The sequence below is a fragment of the Aulonocara sp. 'chitande type north' Nkhata Bay genome, linkage group LG5 (genome assembly GCF_057382095.1).
Source record: "Aulonocara sp. 'chitande type north' Nkhata Bay isolate Kocher_YH1m ecotype deep benthic linkage group LG5, A_spYH_male_GT1.1, whole genome shotgun sequence".
In the NCBI taxonomy this organism is placed as follows: domain Eukaryota; kingdom Metazoa; phylum Chordata; class Actinopteri; order Cichliformes; family Cichlidae; genus Aulonocara; species Aulonocara sp. 'chitande type north' Nkhata Bay.
The window spans coordinates 37,853,822-37,873,723 of record NC_141348.1 but is presented as its reverse complement, the minus strand read 5'-3'; the positions used below and the strand labels follow the sequence as shown (position 1 = coordinate 37,873,723).

The 19,902-nt window shown below is 42.6% G+C and overlaps 1 long non-coding RNA gene across 11 annotated transcripts; it reads right to left on the bottom strand.

The window, feature by feature from the left end:
• Positions 1 to 8,575: 8,575 nt before the first annotated feature.
• LOC147331226 (uncharacterized) lies at positions 8,576 to 17,204 on the bottom strand. 11 transcript variants are annotated; one of them, XR_015129167.1, is made up of 4 exons: positions 17,037 to 17,204; positions 16,631 to 16,740; positions 16,511 to 16,559; positions 8,576 to 16,179 (listed from the first exon to the last, which is right to left on the bottom strand). It is a non-coding gene; the product is annotated as an uncharacterized LOC147331226 (long non-coding RNA). The 11 variants fall into 11 exon arrangements; XR_015129170.1 differs by having other exon boundaries at positions 8,576 to 14,313; positions 14,518 to 16,179; positions 16,631 to 17,158; XR_015129174.1 differs by having other exon boundaries at positions 8,576 to 13,727; positions 13,934 to 16,179; positions 16,631 to 17,151.
• Positions 17,205 to 19,902: the final 2,698 nt, after the last annotated feature.

Below are 19,902 nucleotides of genomic sequence, written 5' to 3'. Positions count from 1 at the left end.
ATGAGGAGATAGTAATATGATATATATGACGTCTCACGAAGCCCTGAACTATTGCAAAGGACTAAATCCGAACACGTTCAAGCCTTTTCTGATTAAATGAAAAATCTGGATATCAGTTTTTTTTAAAGGCAAGCTTTCATAAATTATGGCATTAAAGGTTACTATGATTTGTAATAACCGATTTTATAGTCTTAATATGTTTATTAAAACAACATTTGAGTTGCCAGATTATGAAAAATGGCTTTGCTGATTTAGCTTCTTAATAAAGGGCAATGAGTTTTTTTTACTTTCTAATAAATCATCAGGTTTGCAGGTGTAAAAGCTTAAGGCTCAGGTGCAGTTACATTATATACAGGCATAACTGAACCTTCACCCAGGGCGATTCTAGCTCTTTCAACACCTCAGACAATAAGAAGATTAGCCCCCCCCCCCCCCCTCTCACAACAGTGTCTGTAAATAAGCGCATTTACAGACACTCAAAACCTTTTAGGTAATTCTATGTATTTGGCTGTAGCCTCAAACAAAAAAGTTGAGAAGATGTTAAGTATATATTAATTTGAGCATTTAAGTATTTTGAGATAAAGTTGAATTTATTCAACAGATACACATTATTCCAGTAACAGATTAAACAATTTATATAAATGAGACAAACTCTAACAGCTCTACATAGAATATCTCTACATTTTATTCTAAATAAAAGAGTACTAGAGTTCACTGACAAACACTCCATGTGTAAAAATATACCTCTTTCCAAAACACTGCACTACATTTCATGTATAAGCACAAGCCAATGTACTTCTAGCCCTAAGCCCAGATAAACAGGGAGGATTGCATCAGGAAGGGCATATTGCATAAAAATCAAAAATCATGCTTTGCAAAATCAGCATGCAGATTAGCAACAGTGTTATTTCCATACTGAATCAATCAGGATCTGAGTTAACAACAGTTCTGTGCGGTGCTGTTGGCCAACAGTGCTGGTGAAAACTGTGCTTCTGTTGACCAAATATAAAAAATGAGGAGAGGGGGAAGGTCTGTTTGGAGGCAATGAGAGGAAAGGTAAGGCAGAAGTGACAAGGTGAGATTAATGACTTTAAATGTAGGGACTATGATTAGTAAAAGGAGAAAGCTGGCTGATATGATGGAAGGACGGAAGGTAGATATACTGTCTCTGCAGGAGACCAGATGGAAAGGAAATAAGACCAGGGCCGTGGAGGTGGCTTCAGTGGTTCTACATTGATGTAGACAAGAAGAGAAATGAATTAAGGGTGATCTTTAAGGAAACGTATGTGAAGAGTGTTGTGGACAGGAAGAGAGTGTCAGAAAGTTTGAAACTGGAAATCGAAGGGACACTCAGTGTTGTTGGTGCGTATGCCTCACAGGTTCGGTGACAGTTAGAAGAGAAATAGAATTTATGTCGAGGAGAGAGTGGTGATTGGAGTAGATGAAGGGAACAGAGGTGATGAGGAGATGATGATGATGATGATGATGTTAAGGAGAGAAATGCAGAAGGATGACATGGCTGTCGAGGTATGTTTAGAAGAGAGAGCAGTGAACCTCTTAACCAGATTGTTTAACACAATCTTAGAGAGTAATAGGATTGCTGTGGAATAGATGGGAAGTGTGCTGATACTGATTTTCAAGATCAAAGGTGATGTGTAGAGCTGTAGTAACTACAGAGGGATACAACTGATCAGCCACACCATGAAAATATGGGAAATCAGCGCGCAGCAGTATGGTTTGATGCGGAGAAACAGCACTACAGTTGCGATGTTGAGAGTGTTGATGGGGTGTAGAAAAGGTCAGAAGGACTTTCACTGTGACTTTGTGGATCTAGAAAAAGCATATGATGAGAGGAACTGGGGTACTATATGAGCAAGTCAGGAATGGCAGTAAAATATGTGAGGGTGGTTCAGGACATAAATGAGGACAGTGAGACAGTGGTGAGGTGTGTGGTGCTGTACGAGTGACACATGAGTTTAAGATGTGAGCGGGATTACATCAAGAATCGGCTTTGAGCCCTTTCTTGTTTGCGATGGACAGGTTGACAGATGAGGTCAGGAGGGTGTCTCCACGGACTTTGATATTTGCAGATGACACTGTGATTTTTAATGAGAGTAAAGTGGAAGAGAAACTAGGTGTTGTTTTGAGAGAAGAGGAAAGACTGCAGAAGCAAGATAGAATATATGAATGTAAATGAGAGGTAGGCAGATGGAACAGTGAAGATGCAAGAAGTAGAGATACTGAAGGTGGACAAGTTCAAATACCTATGAGCATCAGGGGTGATTTGTCACGGCAGCAATGGTGAGAAGGAAAGTTTACAAAAACTAGTTTTTGCATAGTTTGGAGACAGCGGCAGTAAGAAAAAGACAGGAGGCTGAGCTGGAGGTGGAAGAGATGAAGATGTTAAGATTTACATTGGGAGTGAGCACTACGGAAAAGACAGAAATGAGTACATCAGAGGGACAGGACAGTTCAGGTTGTGCGGTTTGGAGACAAAGTTAGAGTAGCAAGAATGAGATGGTGTGCGCATGTGCAGAGGAGGGACAGTGGACATATTAGACTAAGGATGTTGAATATTGAGCTGACTACTAAGGAGATTCATGGATGTAATGAAGAAGGACACAGAGTGTTGGTGGGACAAAAGAGGATGCTAGGGGCAAGGGGACAGACAGATGATCTGCTGTGGCAACCCAAAAAAGAGCAGCTGGAAGAAGAAGAAGATGATGAAGAAGAAAGCATTGCGTTTAGCATTCATGTTTCAGAGCTACACAGTAGTCTAAGGAACAAAACATGTGATCAGATTAAAAAATTCATTACAAAAAATAAGTGCGCAGAAAAAATACAAAAGTGGTAAAAATGAATTTATCACACAGAAAAAATGTGTTTGTCATTGTTGTCTAGCTTTATTTAATATGCAGACTTTCTGTTCAGGTGGATCAGTGTCATGCTCCTGCTTTCTTTGTACTCACCTGTTTTCACACATGCACTGCAGCCCACAACAGGATCATTAAATGTGTTGAAACAAATATCCGACACATTGATCAACAGTCTATGCAAGATCCTGTTGCACAAATTTGCTCCACTGCGCACAGTGCAAGTGGCAGTATGATGAATTCCCCTTTTCTCTTTGGTTACCACAGAAGACACAGAGAATAGCTAAAGTGGATGAATGCAGAACTATTGCTGTGTTAAAATAGAAAACACTTCATTAGAGGAGTAGAGAACACTCTTAAGGACATTGGTCTACAATTTAGAAATGCCTTCATAAAAACAGTGTTTACAGAAAGGTGCAAAGTATTGGTTTCACTCAAGCACTCAAAGGCCAGATTAAACTTTGCTTGAAAACATCTAAAAGATTTTGAAGAAAAATAAATATTTGAAATGATGAACTGAAGTTGAACTTGCCAGAATGATAGGACAAGGAAAGCATGGTGAGCCGCTGGAGGTGGGAAGAAGTAGAAATCATTAGTTACTGCACTTAAGCTGCATTTTCAGGTATGTGTACTTTACTTGAGTACTTATTTTTTAAAGTGAAAGGCTGAAAGGAGCGCAGATGTCCTTAACCTAGCTAGCGCTACAGAAGAGGAGGAAGCATGAGTGAAGTGACGTTTTTTTAATTGGCAGGAAATTTCAAATTCAACGTTTCTATCAGCTCGACAAACATCAGCAAACACACAAACTCTTTGTGTGCAGTTTATCATATAGTGTATTGCTAGCTAAAGGTCCAGCTGCTGTATTTCACAGGGAGACAAAAGAAAGAGAGCTAACCTCACTCAGAGATGGAGAAAGATACAGACAGGAGAGGGAGAACAGAGGTTAGATTTAAAGGTAAGGACTGCTCAGTGGAGCTTGATAAATTGCAGATTTAAAGATTACATGTAATGTCATCATTTTAATCCCGCATTGGATTTGTATATGAAAATGTATTTTCATATTGTGTGTCATATTGAAATATTTCATGAAAATACTGGTAGTTTTGTGCAGGATAAATAGATTAGGTTGCAGTACTGTGGTGAATTCACAGTAAAGCTTTGTGCATGACTCTGTGGTGCTCATGGTCAAAGTTCAAGCGAACCAGAGATTAATTTGCATTTAAGGTGATGATGCTTAGACTCATTCACTGAATACCATTTTATACCAACTGTGTATGGTCTAGACTTGTAGTCAAGGCCGCCTAATCCGAGACCAAGACAAGACCAAGACCAGAGGGTATCGAGACCAAGACAAGATCGAGACCAAGTCGAGACGAGACCAAGACTGAGACCAAGTCGAGACGAGACCAAGACCGAGACCAAGTTGAGGTGAGACCAAGACCGAGACCAAGACCGGGACAAAAAAGACTAACTTTTGTGTGCTTTTGAGGGCTGACATGATGGTACTGACTGGCCCCAAAGTCATCTGACAAAACAGCGATCACCTCCAACAACTGTCTAAAGAATGGGAAATATGTAACTGGTTTCAGTTATACTTTATATATATAAAATTGTAACATCAAACTGAAGATTATAATCCACAATGTGGAGGGATTTGAGCATGGCTGAGCCACTGTGTGTCGCTGTGTGACAGCTGAGCAGCGAAAGGAAATTAATTGAGGAGCCAGCTCTCGCTCAATGGGAGTCGACTATTCTGATTCACTACAAAGCACTCTCTAAGCACGGCTCTTAGAGCTAAAGCTTTTGCGCATGATACATTATCGAGCGTTACGCTGTGTGTCATGGATACTGTTGACTCCAAATCTCCCGAACACTATGTTGATCTGAGACAGCAAGACCGAGACAGCGAGACCAAGACAAGACCAAGACCAAAGTACGTCGAGACCAAGACGAGACCAAGACCACGTAAAAGTGGTCTTGAGACCGGTCTCGAGACCAAGACGGGTCTCGAGACATCCAACTCTAGTATGGTCTAGTATAATGACAGTACAAACAGCATAGTCTCAGTGTAGGGGATGGACATCAGCTATGATAGCTTGTGAAACTTTATACATCTTGTTAAATTCAGTTGTGTAAATCTACAGCAGGTCAGCTGATAACAGCCTGTACATTAAGAAAATCTACTGAAGCTTTGTTAGTAGAATTGTCCTTTGAAGAGCTTTTTACTTTCTTACTTTGAGTACATTTCACAGCCTGTACTTTTTCACTGTACTTGAGTAAAGAATTTTCTTCAGTACTTCAGCTTTTACTGGAGTACTATTTAACACAGGTATCTGTATTTCTACTTAAGTACAGAAAGTCTGTACTTTTGCAGCCTCTGGTGGCCGCCTAGTCTAAAATAAATAAGAGAAGAAGAAGGCTGTAGCATCTCCCTAAATGTTGGTGAGATGAACTAATGGAAACAAAATCACAAACAGGACTGATGGAAACTCTCAACTCAACCCATAATTAATAAACAGAACTACAAAAGCAGCAGAAGGATAAAGCCGGTGCTGATGGAGCTAAGGGAGGAAAAGTGCAGGTCCAAGACTGACATGCACATGTGTTGAGCCTTCTGCAATCAGTCAGCTCTAAGAATAAATCAGAAAGGAGAGCACGTTTGTGAGAATGACAAGAAGACAATAACAGGTTTGTGTATGCTCCCACACACGCATGTAACACAACCCAAGAGTTTCTCAGGGCAGAGAAATGGGATGTTCTTCAGTGACCATTAAAGTCATGAGCAGCAACGGAAGGTAGCTTCAGTAGACCTATCAGGATGCAACGCTTGTTGATGTCCATGGATTCAGCATGTAAGTCACTGACTGTAAAGGCTTAACAACCGTTATATTAGAAGTGTGCCACAAGGCTATGTATAAAAATGGTTGTAATTCAGAAACAGTTAAAGCAATATTTTTCTAATACCCCTTAAATTAAAGCACTTGAATCACATATTGATTGTCTGATTTAAAGCCACTATGCTTGTATACAGAGGCAAAATTGTTAAATAAATGTTTCAATGTCTGAAAACAAAGGGACATATCTGTGAATATGAAGAAAACTGATGTTTTGATTTAAAATGTAGGACTTATGACTTACAATTTTTTTTTTTGCTGTTTTTTCAATTAAATTCACTTTAGTTCAATTCATTTTTCAAATTAGTTTTATTCACTTATACTGTATGTTGTGGTTCACCCAGACACAGCTATAACATTTGGACAAACACCCAGTTCTACAGATGCACATATACATAAAGCAAATGCATGCCAAACAGAATTCGACAGAGCCACTGATAATTAATATTGAAAAGCAAGCACTCAGATTGGTATAATCACCTTAAAACTACTCCCACCCCCCAGACACCCTCCATTAAAAGCCCTCCATAAAAGCCCATAAAAGAGACTCTTATATGAACAGGCCCTGTGCCTGATTTTCCATTCTGTAGTACACTGTGACCTGTAGCGCTGCTTTCCAAATCAATGTAAACTAAATTATAATGCCATGAAAAAAGCTAAGTGGCTGTCAGTCAGAGCTATGCATAGGAGCAGAAACCACAAATTTGCAAAACTTAAATAAACGAAAAATTAATTTTTAAAAAAGAACAAAAATTAAGGTCACCCAAAAGAAAATATAACTGCACAAAGGGCAAGGCTGAGACAGCAATATAATGAAATAAATTGAACTAAGCAGTTCCTGCTGAGAGCTAAGAGACCTCTCGATATTAAAATAAAAGAGAGAGAGAGAAAAAGGAGGTATTGCTGTCGACCACGTGGAAACACTGGGAGATATGCAGGATTATGTACATATATAGTGAATACTGTATAAAATCAACATATATTCTTAACATAACTTATTTTGTAGTATATTAGTAATTACATTGTCATTATTGTACATTACTTACAGTATATATATGCTTTGGTATCATTGTTTATTTAAACTTTGAAACCAATTAAGTCTTTTTAGTTGAACAGGTATAAAATCAAACACATGAATTCTTCATTATTCATCATTCTTTGGTATCAGCAACAGTTTTTAAGTCCTTTAAAAACTATTGCTTAAAACTAAACAGCTTCAAACAGTTAAAGCTGTTTAACTTTGACTGTCAAGCCTATTTAGAATAAACTAGAATAAATAAAATTTTATTTTTAATATTTTAATATTTAATTACAAATGATAGCAAGAAAGATGCTCTCTGATGCTCTGCTTTTTTAATAGTTACATGTTAAAATTTTCTTGCAAAGGACTGGACTCTACTGATTCGAGGAGGGTGATTACATTAGAAAAGCTAAAAAAAAAAATGTAAAGGATGGCAAACACCGGAGTTTGACAATCGAAATGTTGTTCTAAATCAGGGGTCACCAACACGGTGCCCGCGGGCACCAGGTCGCCCGCAAGGACCAGTTTCCGGTAGTCCACTATCATTTCTCTAGTTTTGCTGATGTTGAGAGTCAGGTTATTTTCCAGGCACCACTCGTACAGCGCCATCACCTCCTCTCTATAGGCCGTCTCATCGTTGTCTGTGATGAGGCCTATGATGGTTGTGTCATCCGCAAACTTGATGATGATGTTGGACTCTTGTTTAGCAACACAGTCGTGTGTGAACAGGGAATATAGGAGGGGGCTAAGCACACAACCCTGTGGCGTACCTGTGTTTAGGATGAGTGATGAGGAGGTGTGCTTACCAACTCTCACCACCTGGGGCCTGTTTGTGAGGAAGTTTAGAATCCATCTGATTTTTTGGGAATGGGAATGATGGTGGATGCTTTGAGGGACGTGGGGACCACTGACGGCCTCAGGGAGAGGTTGAAGATGTTGGTGAACATCTCTGCCAGCTCGTCTGCACACACTCTGAGTAGCCGGCCTGGGATGCCGTCTGGTCCTGGAGCTTTGTGAGGATTTACCCTTTTAAAGGTCCATCTCACAGCTTCTGTTTTCAGAGTTAGAGTCGCAGCCTCACTGTTCTCCTGAGGGTAGAGGATCTGCTCTCTGTTGTCTGCGTCAAAACGAGCATAGAAGTTGTTAAGCTCGTCTGCAAGAGATGCAGTGGGCTGAACACTGACTGTGTTGACTTTGACATTATGGGCTCTGCATGAACAGAGATCTTTAATATCCATAAATTCCCAGCAGGTCCCTAAGATCATGTGATCAGGGCTTGCTGGTTGTCCATCATACGAGGCTGAAAACAAAAAGTGACAGAGCTTTTCAAACTGTTGCCCCCAGAGTCTCGAACTCTCCCCCTTTGAGCTTGGGATCTAGGGACTCACTGATCTAGCTAAAAATGTATTTGTTAAAACTTGCTTGTGGTTAATTTTTTATGTTTTAATTTCTCTCTGAAGTACTCTGTGATTTTATCTTGAAAAGTGCTATACAAATAAAATTTTAATTACTTTGTACTTACTTATTTTGCTATGTATAACAGTAGTTTTTCTGAAAATTCTAAAAAATTTCTTTATTAACAAAGTAAACTAAAAATAGTCTTTATTCTATTTTATAGTTTTAAAATTGGATAACAACTGAGAACAAAGCTAGCCAAAAAGCAGTAAATATGTCAATATGTGAAATATAAGAATATAACACCAGCACTGCAAATGTAACAAACATATGTTGACATCAAATGGTGTGCTATTTGAAATCTAAATGAAACAATGACACATCTATTTCGTTTAAATTTTGTATTTATTTTTTCCCCTAATTGTACAAATTAGTCTGTTTTTAGCCTTAGTGTCCCAGAAATCATATTTATAAACAACTAAACACAAGTGGTGAATGTTTTAAATGGATCTTTCGTCACTTGATGACGAAAGATCCATTTACATATTTGCTGAGTCCTAAAATTGATGCCACTGAACTTATCAGCACTTGTTTTAACAAAGCCCCCAAATCCCCTATGAGCAAGCACTTGGCGACAGTGGGGAGGAAAAACTCCCTTTTAAAAGGAAGAAACCTCCGACAGAACCAGGCTCAGAAAGGGGTGGCCATCTGTCGCGACCGAGTGGGGTTCAAATGTTCACTGAAAATTTAGTTTTATATAAATATGATGTCGAGACCAAATTACTAAAAGGTTCATAGCTATGAAAAACTCATCTGCAAAGGATTTCCCTGAAAGAGAGAGAAAGAGTGGTTAACAAGAACTTGAGGACATTACCTGCATATAAAAATATAAATAATTATAAATTTGCTGTGTTCTTTTTAACAATGTCAGAAGGAGAGAGGCACTGAGGCACCGTCTTCCGCCCCCCGGCGCACCTGCTGTGCCTCTTCCTTCTGACAGGAACTTGCCTACACAGCAAGTATGAATGATGCCTGAGTGGACAAACACAACTCAAAGTTCCTGGCTCTCTTGGCTCCTCTGCAGAGGGTTTCCCTAAGAAGGTGGACCTAGCAGGGTCACCGGGGGACGGGGAGCTGTGCCTCACGGCCCTCACTTCGTCGGAGAAACCCTCACGCAGATTTCAGAAACTTGTGTGTTGTCCTTGTGAGCCTCCACCATTTACTGATGGGTGCAGTCTGGACTGTCTAGAGACAGACCAGACCAGCTGCACAACACAGACACTTCAAACCGCACCTGAGGACAAAAACTACAAGAAGAAAAGAAAAAGAAAGAAAAAGAAGCTTAGAACGATGCAGCGTTACAGGAGACGGCAGCACTGCAGAGCTGAGGACCGGCGCCTGTTTGAAAGAGACAAGACACACAAACAGAGAGAGAGGAAAAAGTGGTTATTAAGAACTTGAGGACATTACCTGCATATAAAAATATAAATAATTATAAATTTGCTGTGTTCTTTTTAACAATGTCAGAAGGAGAGAGGCGCTGAGGCACCGTCTTCCGCCCCCCGGCGCACCTGCTGTGCCTCTTCCTTCTGACAGGAACTTGCCTACACAGCAAGTATGAATGATGCCTGAGTGGACAAACACAACTCAAAGTTCCTGGCTCTCTTGGCTCCTCTGCAGAGGGTTTCCCTAAGAAGGTGGACCTAGCAGGGTCACCGGGGGACGGGGAGCTGTGCCTCACGGCCCTCACTTCGTCGGAGAAACCCTCACGCAGATTTCAGAAACTTGTGTGTTGTCCTTGTGAGCCTCCACCATTTACTGATGGGTGCAGTCTGGACTGTCTAGAGACAGACCAGACCAGCTGCACAACACAGACACTTCAAACCGCACCTGAGGACAAAAACTACAAGAAGAAAAGAAAAAGAAAGAAAAAGAAGCTTAGAACGATGCAGCGTTACAGGAGACGGCAGCACTGCAGAGCTGAGGACCGGCGCCTGTTTGAAAGAGACAAGACACACAAACAGAGAGAGAGGAAAAAGTGGTTATTAAGAACTTGAGGACATTACCTGCATATAAAAATATAAATAATTATAAATTTGCTGTGTTCTTTTTAACAATGTCAGAAGGAGAGAGGCGCTGAGGCACCGTCTTCCGCCCCCCGGCGCACCTGCTGTGCCTCTTCCTTCTGACAGGAACTTGCCTACACAGCAAGTATGAATGATGCCTGAGTGGACAAACACAACTCAAAGTTCCTGGCTCTCTTGGCTCCTCTGCAGAGGGTTTCCCTAAGAAGGTGGACCTAGCAGGGTCACCGGGGGACGGGGAGCTGTGCCTCACGGCCCTCACTTCGTCGGAGAAACCCTCACGCAGATTTCAGAAACTTGTGTGTTGTCCTTGTGAGCCTCCACCATTTACTGATGGGTGCAGTCTGGACTGTCTAGAGACAGACCAGACCAGCTGCACAACACAGACACTTCAAACCGCACCTGAGGACAAAAACTACAAGAAGAAAAGAAAAAGAAAGAAAAAGTAGCTTAGAACGATGCAGCGTTACAGGAGACGGCAGCACTGCAGAGCTGAGGACCGGCGCCTGTTTGAAAGAGACAAGACACACAAACAGAGAGAGAGGAAAAAGTGGTTATTAAGAACTTGAGGACATTACCTGCATATAAAAATATAAATAATTATAAATTTGCTGTGTTCTTTTTAACAATGTCAGAAGGAGAGAGGCGCTGAGGCACCGTCTTCCGCCCCCCGGCGCACCTGCTGTGCCTCTTCCTTCTGACAGGAACTTGCCTACACAGCAAGTATGAATGATGCCTGAGTGGACAAACACAACTCAAAGTTCCTGGCTCTCTTGGCTCCTCTGCAGAGGGTTTCCCTAAGAAGGTGGACCTAGCAGGGTCACCGGGGGACGGGGAGCTGTGCCTCACGGCCCTCACTTCGTCGGAGAAACCCTCACGCAGATTTCAGAAACTTGTGTGTTGTCCTTGTGAGCCTCCACCATTTACTGATGGGTGCAGTCTGGACTGTCTAGAGACAGACCAGACCAGCTGCACAACACAGACACTTCAAACCGCACCTGAGGACAAAAACTACAAGAAGAAAAGAAAAAGAAAGAAAAAGTAGCTTAGAACGATGCAGCGTTACAGGAGACGGCAGCACTGCAGAGCTGAGGACCGGCGCCTGTTTGAAAGAGACAAGACACACAAACAGAGAGAGAGGAAAAAGTGGTTATTAAGAACTTGAGGACATTACCTGCATATAAAAATATAAATAATTATAAATTTGCTGTGTTCTTTTTAACAATGTCAGAAGGAGAGAGGCACTGAGGCACCGTCTTCCGCCCCCCGGCGCACCTGCTGTGCCTCTTCCTTCTGACAGGAACTTGCCTACACAGCAAGTATGAATGATGCCTGAGTGGACAAACACAACTCAAAGTTCCTGGCTCTCTTGGCTCCTCTGCAGAGGGTTTCCCTAAGAAGGTGGACCTAGCAGGGTCACCGGGGGACGGGGAGCTGTGCCTCACGGCCCTCACTTCGTCGGAGAAACCCTCACGCAGATTTCAGAAACTTGTGTGTTGTCCTTGTGAGCCTCCACCATTTACTGATGGGTGCAGTCTGGACTGTCTAGAGACAGACCAGACCAGCTGCACAACACAGACACTTCAAACCGCACCTGAGGACAAAAACTACAAGAAGAAAAGAAAAAGAAAGAAAAAGTAGCTTAGAACGATGCAGCGTTACAGGAGACGGCAGCACTGCAGAGCTGAGGACCGGCGCCTGTTTGAAAGAGACAAGACACACAAACAGAGAGAGAGGAAAAAGTGGTTATTAAGAACTTGAGGACATTACCTGCATATAAAAACATAAATAATTATAAATTTGCTGTTCTTTTTAACAATGTCAGAAGGAGAGAGGCACTGAGGCACCGTCTTCCGCCCCCCGGCGCACCTGCTGTGCCTCTTCCTTCTGACAGGAACTTGCCTACACAGCAAGTATGAATGATGCCTGAGTGGACAAACACAACTCAAAGTTCCTGGCTCTCTTGGCTCCTCTGCAGAGGGTTTCCCTAAGAAGGTGGACCTAGCAGGGTCACCGGGGGACGGGGAGCTGTGCCTCACGGCCCTCACTTCGTCGGAGAAACCCTCACGCAGATTTCAGAAACTTGTGTGTTGTCCTTGTGAGCCTCCACCATTTACTGATGGGTGCAGTCTGGACTGTCTAGAGACAGACCAGACCAGCTGCACAACACAGACACTTCAAACCGCACCTGAGGACAAAAACTACAAGAAGAAAAGAAAAAGTAGCTTAGAACGATGCAGCGTTACAGGAGACGGCAGCACTGCAGAGCTGAGGACCGGCGCCTGTTTGAAAGAGACAAGACACACAAACAGAGAGAGAGGAAAAAGTGGTTATTAAGAACTTGAGGACATTACCTGCATATAAAAATATAAATAATTATAAATTTGCTGTTCTTTTTAACAATGTCAGAAGGAGAGAGGCACTGAGGCACCGTCTTCCGCCCCCCGGCGCACCTGCTGTGCCTCTTCCTTCTGACAGGAACTTGCCTACACAGCAAGTATGAATGATGCCTGAGTGGACAAACACAACTCAAAGTTCCTGGCTCTCTTGGCTCCTCTGCAGAGGGTTTCCCTAAGAAGGTGGACCTAGCAGGGTCACCGGGGGACGGGGAGCTGTGCCTCACGGCCCTCACTTCGTCGGAGAAACCCTCACGCAGATTTCAGAAACTTGTGTGTTGTCCTTGTGAGCCTCCACCATTTACTGATGGGTGCAGTCTGGACTGTCTAGAGACAGACCAGACCAGCTGCACAACACAGACACTTCAAACCGCACCTGAGGACAAAAACTACAAGAAGAAAAGAAAAAGTAGCTTAGAACGATGCAGCGTTACAGGAGACGGCAGCACTGCAGAGCTGAGGACCGGCGCCTGTTTGAAAGAGACAAGACACACAAACAGAGAGAGAGGAAAAAGTGGTTATTAAGAACTTGAGGACATTACCTGCATATAAAAACATAAATAATTATAAATTTGCTGTTCTTTTTAACAATGTCAGAAGGAGAGAGGCACTGAGGCACCGTCTTCCGCCCCCCGGCGCACCTGCTGTGCCTCTTCCTTCTGACAGGAACTTGCCTACACAGCAAGTATGAATGATGCCTGAGTGGACAAACACAACTCAAAGTTCCTGGCTCTCTTGGCTCCTCTGCAGAGGGTTTCCCTAAGAAGGTGGACCTAGCAGGGTCACCGGGGGACGGGGAGCTGTGCCTCATGGCCCTCACTTCGTCGGAGAAACCCTCACGCAGATTTCAGAAACTTGTGTGTTGTCCTTGTGAGCCTCCACCATTTACTGATGGGTGCAGTCTGGACTGTCTAGAGACAGACCAGACCAGCTGCACAACACAGACACTTCAAACCGCACCTGAGGACAAAAACTACAAGAAGAAAAGAAAAAGAAAGAAAAAGAAGCTTAGAACGATGCAGCGTTACAGGAGACGGCAGCACTGCAGAGCTGAGGACCGGCGCCTGTTTGAAAGAGACAAGACACACAAACAGAGAGAGAGGAAAAAGTGGTTATTAAGAACTTGAGGACATTACCTGCATATAAAAATATAAATAATTATAAATTTGCTGTGTTCTTTTTAACAATGTCAGAAGGAGAGAGGCGCTGAGGCACCGTCTTCCGCCCCCCGGCGCACCTGCTGTGCCTCTTCCTTCTGACAGGAACTTGCCTACACAGCAAGTATGAATGATGCCTGAGTGGACAAACACAACTCAAAGTTCCTGGCTCTCTTGGCTCCTCTGCAGAGGGTTTCCCTAAGAAGGTGGACCTAGCAGGGTCACCGGGGGACGGGGAGCTGTGCCTCACGGCCCTCACTTCGTCGGAGAAACCCTCACGCAGATTTCAGAAACTTGTGTGTTGTCCTTGTGAGCCTCCACCATTTACTGATGGGTGCAGTCTGGACTGTCTAGAGACAGACCAGACCAGCTGCACAACACAGACACTTCAAACCGCACCTGAGGACAAAAACTACAAGAAGAAAAGAAAAAGTAGCTTAGAACGATGCAGCGTTACAGGAGACGGCAGCACTGCAGAGCTGAGGACCGGCGCCTGTTTGAAAGAGACAAGACACACAAACAGAGAGAGAGGAAAAAGTGGTTATTAAGAACTTGAGGACATTACCTGCATATAAAAATATAAATAATTATAAATTTGCTGTTCTTTTTAACAATGTCAGAAGGAGAGAGGCACTGAGGCACCGTCTTCCGCCCCCCGGCGCACCTGCTGTGCCTCTTCCTTCTGACAGGAACTTGCCTACACAGCAAGTATGAATGATGCCTGAGTGGACAAACACAACTCAAAGTTCCTGGCTCTCTTGGCTCCTCTGCAGAGGGTTTCCCTAAGAAGGTGGACCTAGCAGGGTCACCGGGGGACGGGGAGCTGTGCCTCACGGCCCTCACTTCGTCGGAGAAACCCTCACGCAGATTTCAGAAACTTGTGTGTTGTCCTTGTGAGCCTCCACCATTTACTGATGGGTGCAGTCTGGACTGTCTAGAGACAGACCAGACCAGCTGCACAACACAGACACTTCAAACCGCACCTGAGGACAAAAACTACAAGAAGAAAAGAAAAAGTAGCTTAGAACGATGCAGCGTTACAGGAGACGGCAGCACTGCAGAGCTGAGGACCGGCGCCTGTTTGAAAGAGACAAGACACACAAACAGAGAGAGAGGAAAAAGTGGTTATTAAGAACTTGAGGACATTACCTGCATATAAAAACATAAATAATTATAAATTTGCTGTTCTTTTTAACAATGTCAGAAGGAGAGAGGCACTGAGGCACCGTCTTCCGCCCCCCGGCGCACCTGCTGTGCCTCTTCCTTCTGACAGGAACTTGCCTACACAGCAAGTATGAATGATGCCTGAGTGGACAAACACAACTCAAAGTTCCTGGCTCTCTTGGCTCCTCTGCAGAGGGTTTCCCTAAGAAGGTGGACCTAGCAGGGTCACCGGGGGACGGGGAGCTGTGCCTCATGGCCCTCACTTCGTCGGAGAAACCCTCACGCAGATTTCAGAAACTTGTGTGTTGTCCTTGTGAGCCTCCACCATTTACTGATGGGTGCAGTCTGGACTGTCTAGAGACAGACCAGACCAGCTGCACAACACAGACACTTCAAACCGCACCTGAGGACAAAAACTACAAGAAGAAAAGAAAAAGAAAGAAAAAGAAGCTTAGAACGATGCAGCGTTACAGGAGACGGCAGCACTGCAGAGCTGAGGACCGGCGCCTGTTTGAAAGAGACAAGACACACAAACAGAGAGAGAGGAAAAAGTGGTTATTAAGAACTTGAGGACATTACCTGCATATAAAAATATAAATAATTATAAATTTGCTGTGTTCTTTTTAACAATGTCAGAAGGAGAGAGGCACTGAGGCACCGTCTTCCGCCCCCCGGCGCACCTGCTGTGCCTCTTCCTTCTGACAGGAACTTGCCTACACAGCAAGTATGAATGATGCCTGAGTGGACAAACACAACTCAAAGTTCCTGGCTCTCTTGGCTCCTCTGCAGAGGGTTTCCCTAAGAAGGTGGACCTAGCAGGGTCACCGGGGGACGGGGAGCTGTGCCTCACGGCCCTCACTTCGTCGGAGAAACCCTCACGCAGGTTTCAGAAACTTGTGTGTTGTCCTTGTGAGCCTCCACCATTTACTGATGGGTGCAGTCTGGACTGTCTAGAGACAGACCAGACCAGCTGCACAACACAGACACTTCAAACCGCACCTGAGGACAAAAACTACAAGAAGAAAAGAAAAAGAAAGAAAAAGAAGCTTAGAACGATGCAGCGTTACAGGAGACGGCAGCACTGCAGAGGTGAGCCTGAGTGAGCAGTTTTTCCGTTAGTGAAAAAGAGAAAAAACAAACAAGAAAACTTCCCTTAGAAATCTGTAGGGTCGTTTCCTCTGAGACATGTTGGAATCTGTAAACAGTAAACAAACTTCTTGGAGAATTTATCAGTAAAGTTTCAATCTCTGTAACCCCCCCCACACACACACACAAAAAAAAATACGTGTCATTGCAATAACCGATGTTTTCTACAATCATTGGTGCTGACCAATGGCACTTAAACGATATTCGATTATCGTTTTCTTTTAAAGCATTGCGCTAGCCGTCAAGTTAATAGTTTAGCTTCATATGGCCAAATTTTTACAGTAAGGAAAGATAAAAAAAAAAAAAAAAACTGTCCCAATTTCAAACCTGACCTGAGGACAATAACTACAAGAACAACAGAAACAAGAAAGAAAACGTACCTTAGAACCATGCAGGGTTACAGGAGACAACAGCCGTGTAGAGGTGAGCCTGTGTGAGTCTTTTTTTCTGTTAGTGAACAACAGAAAAAAAAAGAGAAACAAAAAAACAAGAAAACTTACCTTAGAAATCTGTAGGGTTGTTTCCTCTGAGACATGTTGGAATCTGTAAACAGTTACTCCGAAAAGGATCCAGGTGTTTCAAAAATACTTCTTTGGTGAACGTTTCAATCCTGCGAACATAAATGCTGCGATTAACGAACTAAAAGTCGTTGGTGTCACCCCTATTTATAGATTTTTACGTATCAAAGGATCCGATTCGTTGTAAGATTCCAAATATATGTGACGTCATCGTCCTGTGAGCCAATTAATATACGGTGGCCCTGAGAGGCCAAACGGACTGCAACTTCAGAAAACACTTGCAAAAAGAAAAATGCTGCAAAAGCACACAAAGCACAACGGAAATAGGAAAAAAGACAACGGAAATGTTTCTGGGGAGACAATAACCGGACGGACCAGTTGCACGAACCAAAACACGTATGTATGGCTGTATCCCAATTCAGGGACTGTTTCCCAATTCAGGGTCTGCAGCCTTAAAGTACGCAGCCTTAACGGTCCTCAAGGGCCGCGTACTCAAAGACCGATGAGGCTGGAAGTGCGAGGCTTGTAGGCTTGTGAAATGGGACGGTCTAGCCTCCGTCGCGCTGCCCAGGTTGCCTAGCAACCATGATACTAACAGCTGGAAACGTTTCATACAGCTTTGTTTGACAGAAATGAAGGAGAACATATTTTGTACATTTGTTTCTACATGAGCTTTGTGTGATTTGATAAGTATCTGAGGCTGAGACCACAGGACTGTAAAACATGATTGTTGGGCTTCATTTCTGTACTGAACAGTCATTTAAGATTAGCTAGTAAATAACAATTAGCTAATGTTGTTCATGAGACTAAAGTCATCTCACTTTGGTAATGTAAATATAATATGGCCAATATTATATTAATCATTATTAGTTATTACAGCTGTGAACATGAACTCTGTGCCAAACACTGAGCTTCAGTAAAGATTCAAGTTGCATTTATTTATATTTCCTATCACCTTAAATCTTCACTTAAAGACAAGTATCTGTGACAGTGTACAGGGAGTGCAGAATTATTAGGCAAATGAGTATTTTGTCCACATCATCCTCTTCATGCATGTTGTCTTACTCCAAGCTGTATAGGCTCAAAAGCCTACTACCAATTAAGCATATTAGGTGATGTACATCTCTGTAATGAGAAGGGGTGTGGTCTAATGACATCAACACCCTATATCAGGTGTGCATAATTATTAGGCAACGTCCTTTCCTTTGGCAAAATGGGTCAAAAGAAGGACTTGACAGGCTCAGAAAAGTCAAAAATAGTGAGATATCTTGCAGAGGGATGCAGCAGTCTCAAAATTGCAAAGCTTCTGAAGCGTGATCATCGAACAATCAAGCGTTTCATTCAAAATAGTCAACAGGGTCGCAAGAAGCGTGTGGAAAAACCAAGGCGCAAAATAACTGCCCATGAACTGAGAAAAGTCAAGCGTGCAGCTGCCAAGATGCCACTTGCCACCAGTTTGGCCATATTTCAGAGCTGCAACATCACTGGAGTGCCCAAAAGCACAAGGTGTGCAATATTCAGAGACATGGCCAAGGTAAGAAAGGCTGAAAGACGACCACCACTGAACAAGACACACAAGCTGAAACGTCAAGACTGGGCCAAGAAATATCTCAAGACTGATTTTTCTAAGGTTTCATGGACTGATGAAATGAGAGTGAGTCTTGATGGGCCAGATGGATGGGCCCGTGGCTGGATTGGTAAAGGGCAGAGAGCTCCAGTCCGACTCAGACGCCAGCAAGGTGGAGTACTGGTTTGGGCTGGTATCATCAAAGATGAGCTTGTGGGGCCTTTTCGGGTTGAGGATGGAGTCAAGCTCAACTCCCAGTCCTACTGCCAGTTTCTGGAAGACACCTTCTTCAAGCAGTGGTACAGGAAGAAGTCTGCATCCTTCAAGAAAAACATGATTTTCATGCAGGACAATGCTCCATCACACGCGTCCAAGTACTCCACAGCGTGGCTGGCAAGAAAGGGTATAAAAGAAGAAAAACTAATGACATGGCCTCCTTGTTCACCTGATCTGAACCCCATTGAGAACCTGTGGTCCATCATCAAATGTGAGATTTACAAGGAGGGAAAACAGTACACCTCTCTGAACAGTGTCTGGGAGGCTGTGGTTGCTGCTGCACGCAATGTTGATGGTGAACAGATCAAAACACTGACAGAATCCATGGATGGCAGGCTTTTGAGTGTCCTTGCAAAGAAAGGTGGCTATATTGGTCGCTGATTTGTTTTTGTTTTGTTTTTGAATGTCAGAAATGTATATTTGTGAATGTGGAGATGTTATATTGGTTTCACTGGTAAAAATAAATAATTGAAATGGGTATATATTTGTTTTTTGTTAAGTTGCCTAATAATTATGCACAGTAATAGTCACCTGCACACACAGATATCCCCCTAAAATAGCTAAAACTAAAAACAAACTAAAAACTACTTCCAAAAACATTCAGCTTTGATATTAATGAGTTTTTTGGGTTCATTGAGAACATGGTTGTTGTTCAATAATAAAATTATTCCTCAAAAATACAACTTGCCTAATAATTCTGCACTCCCTGTATATATAGATGTATTATATATAAGAGACAAATATTGTTCTTTTAATATGTTGGGATTACTAAATTTGGCTCAATGCTTACATATATGTGTAAAAAGAAAATGTACGAGCCGTGAAAACTGTTTCTGATTAAATGAAGGGTAGACTGATATATGAAATATTCCTTTATTGGGTGAGAAAATCAGACCATGTCATAACTGCTTTAAGTCATACAGAATAGATATCAGAGCCTTAAACAGGCTGACTTCTGTTAAATGGGTCAAACTGGGCAGAAAGTATCCAAACACATAACATCATTATAGAATATGATATAACACTATAGATCAACTTAGCTCAGAATATATAAAGCATATAAACAATTACAGCAATATGATGCAACGAACACAGCAGTGCTACTAATCCAAAATACTCAAAGCTTCATAGAACTGAAACAAACATTTTTTTTTTAGCTCCATTCTGCTGCTGATACATACTTTAGGTTTCTGAACATTAAACTTGTTTCTGCCTTTCATAGTGTGTAACCTGAAGGCCCTGAGTACTTTCTCCCACACTGAAAACACTGGAATGATACAATTATTTGAACATTACCTAATAAAACTGATTCAGAACAGACAATTAGTTATGTTAAACTTTTCTAGAAGTCCTTCACAAACAGGGAACAGTCTGTCTATTCTCTCCATCTGTCAGCTGCTGCTGGCTCTTC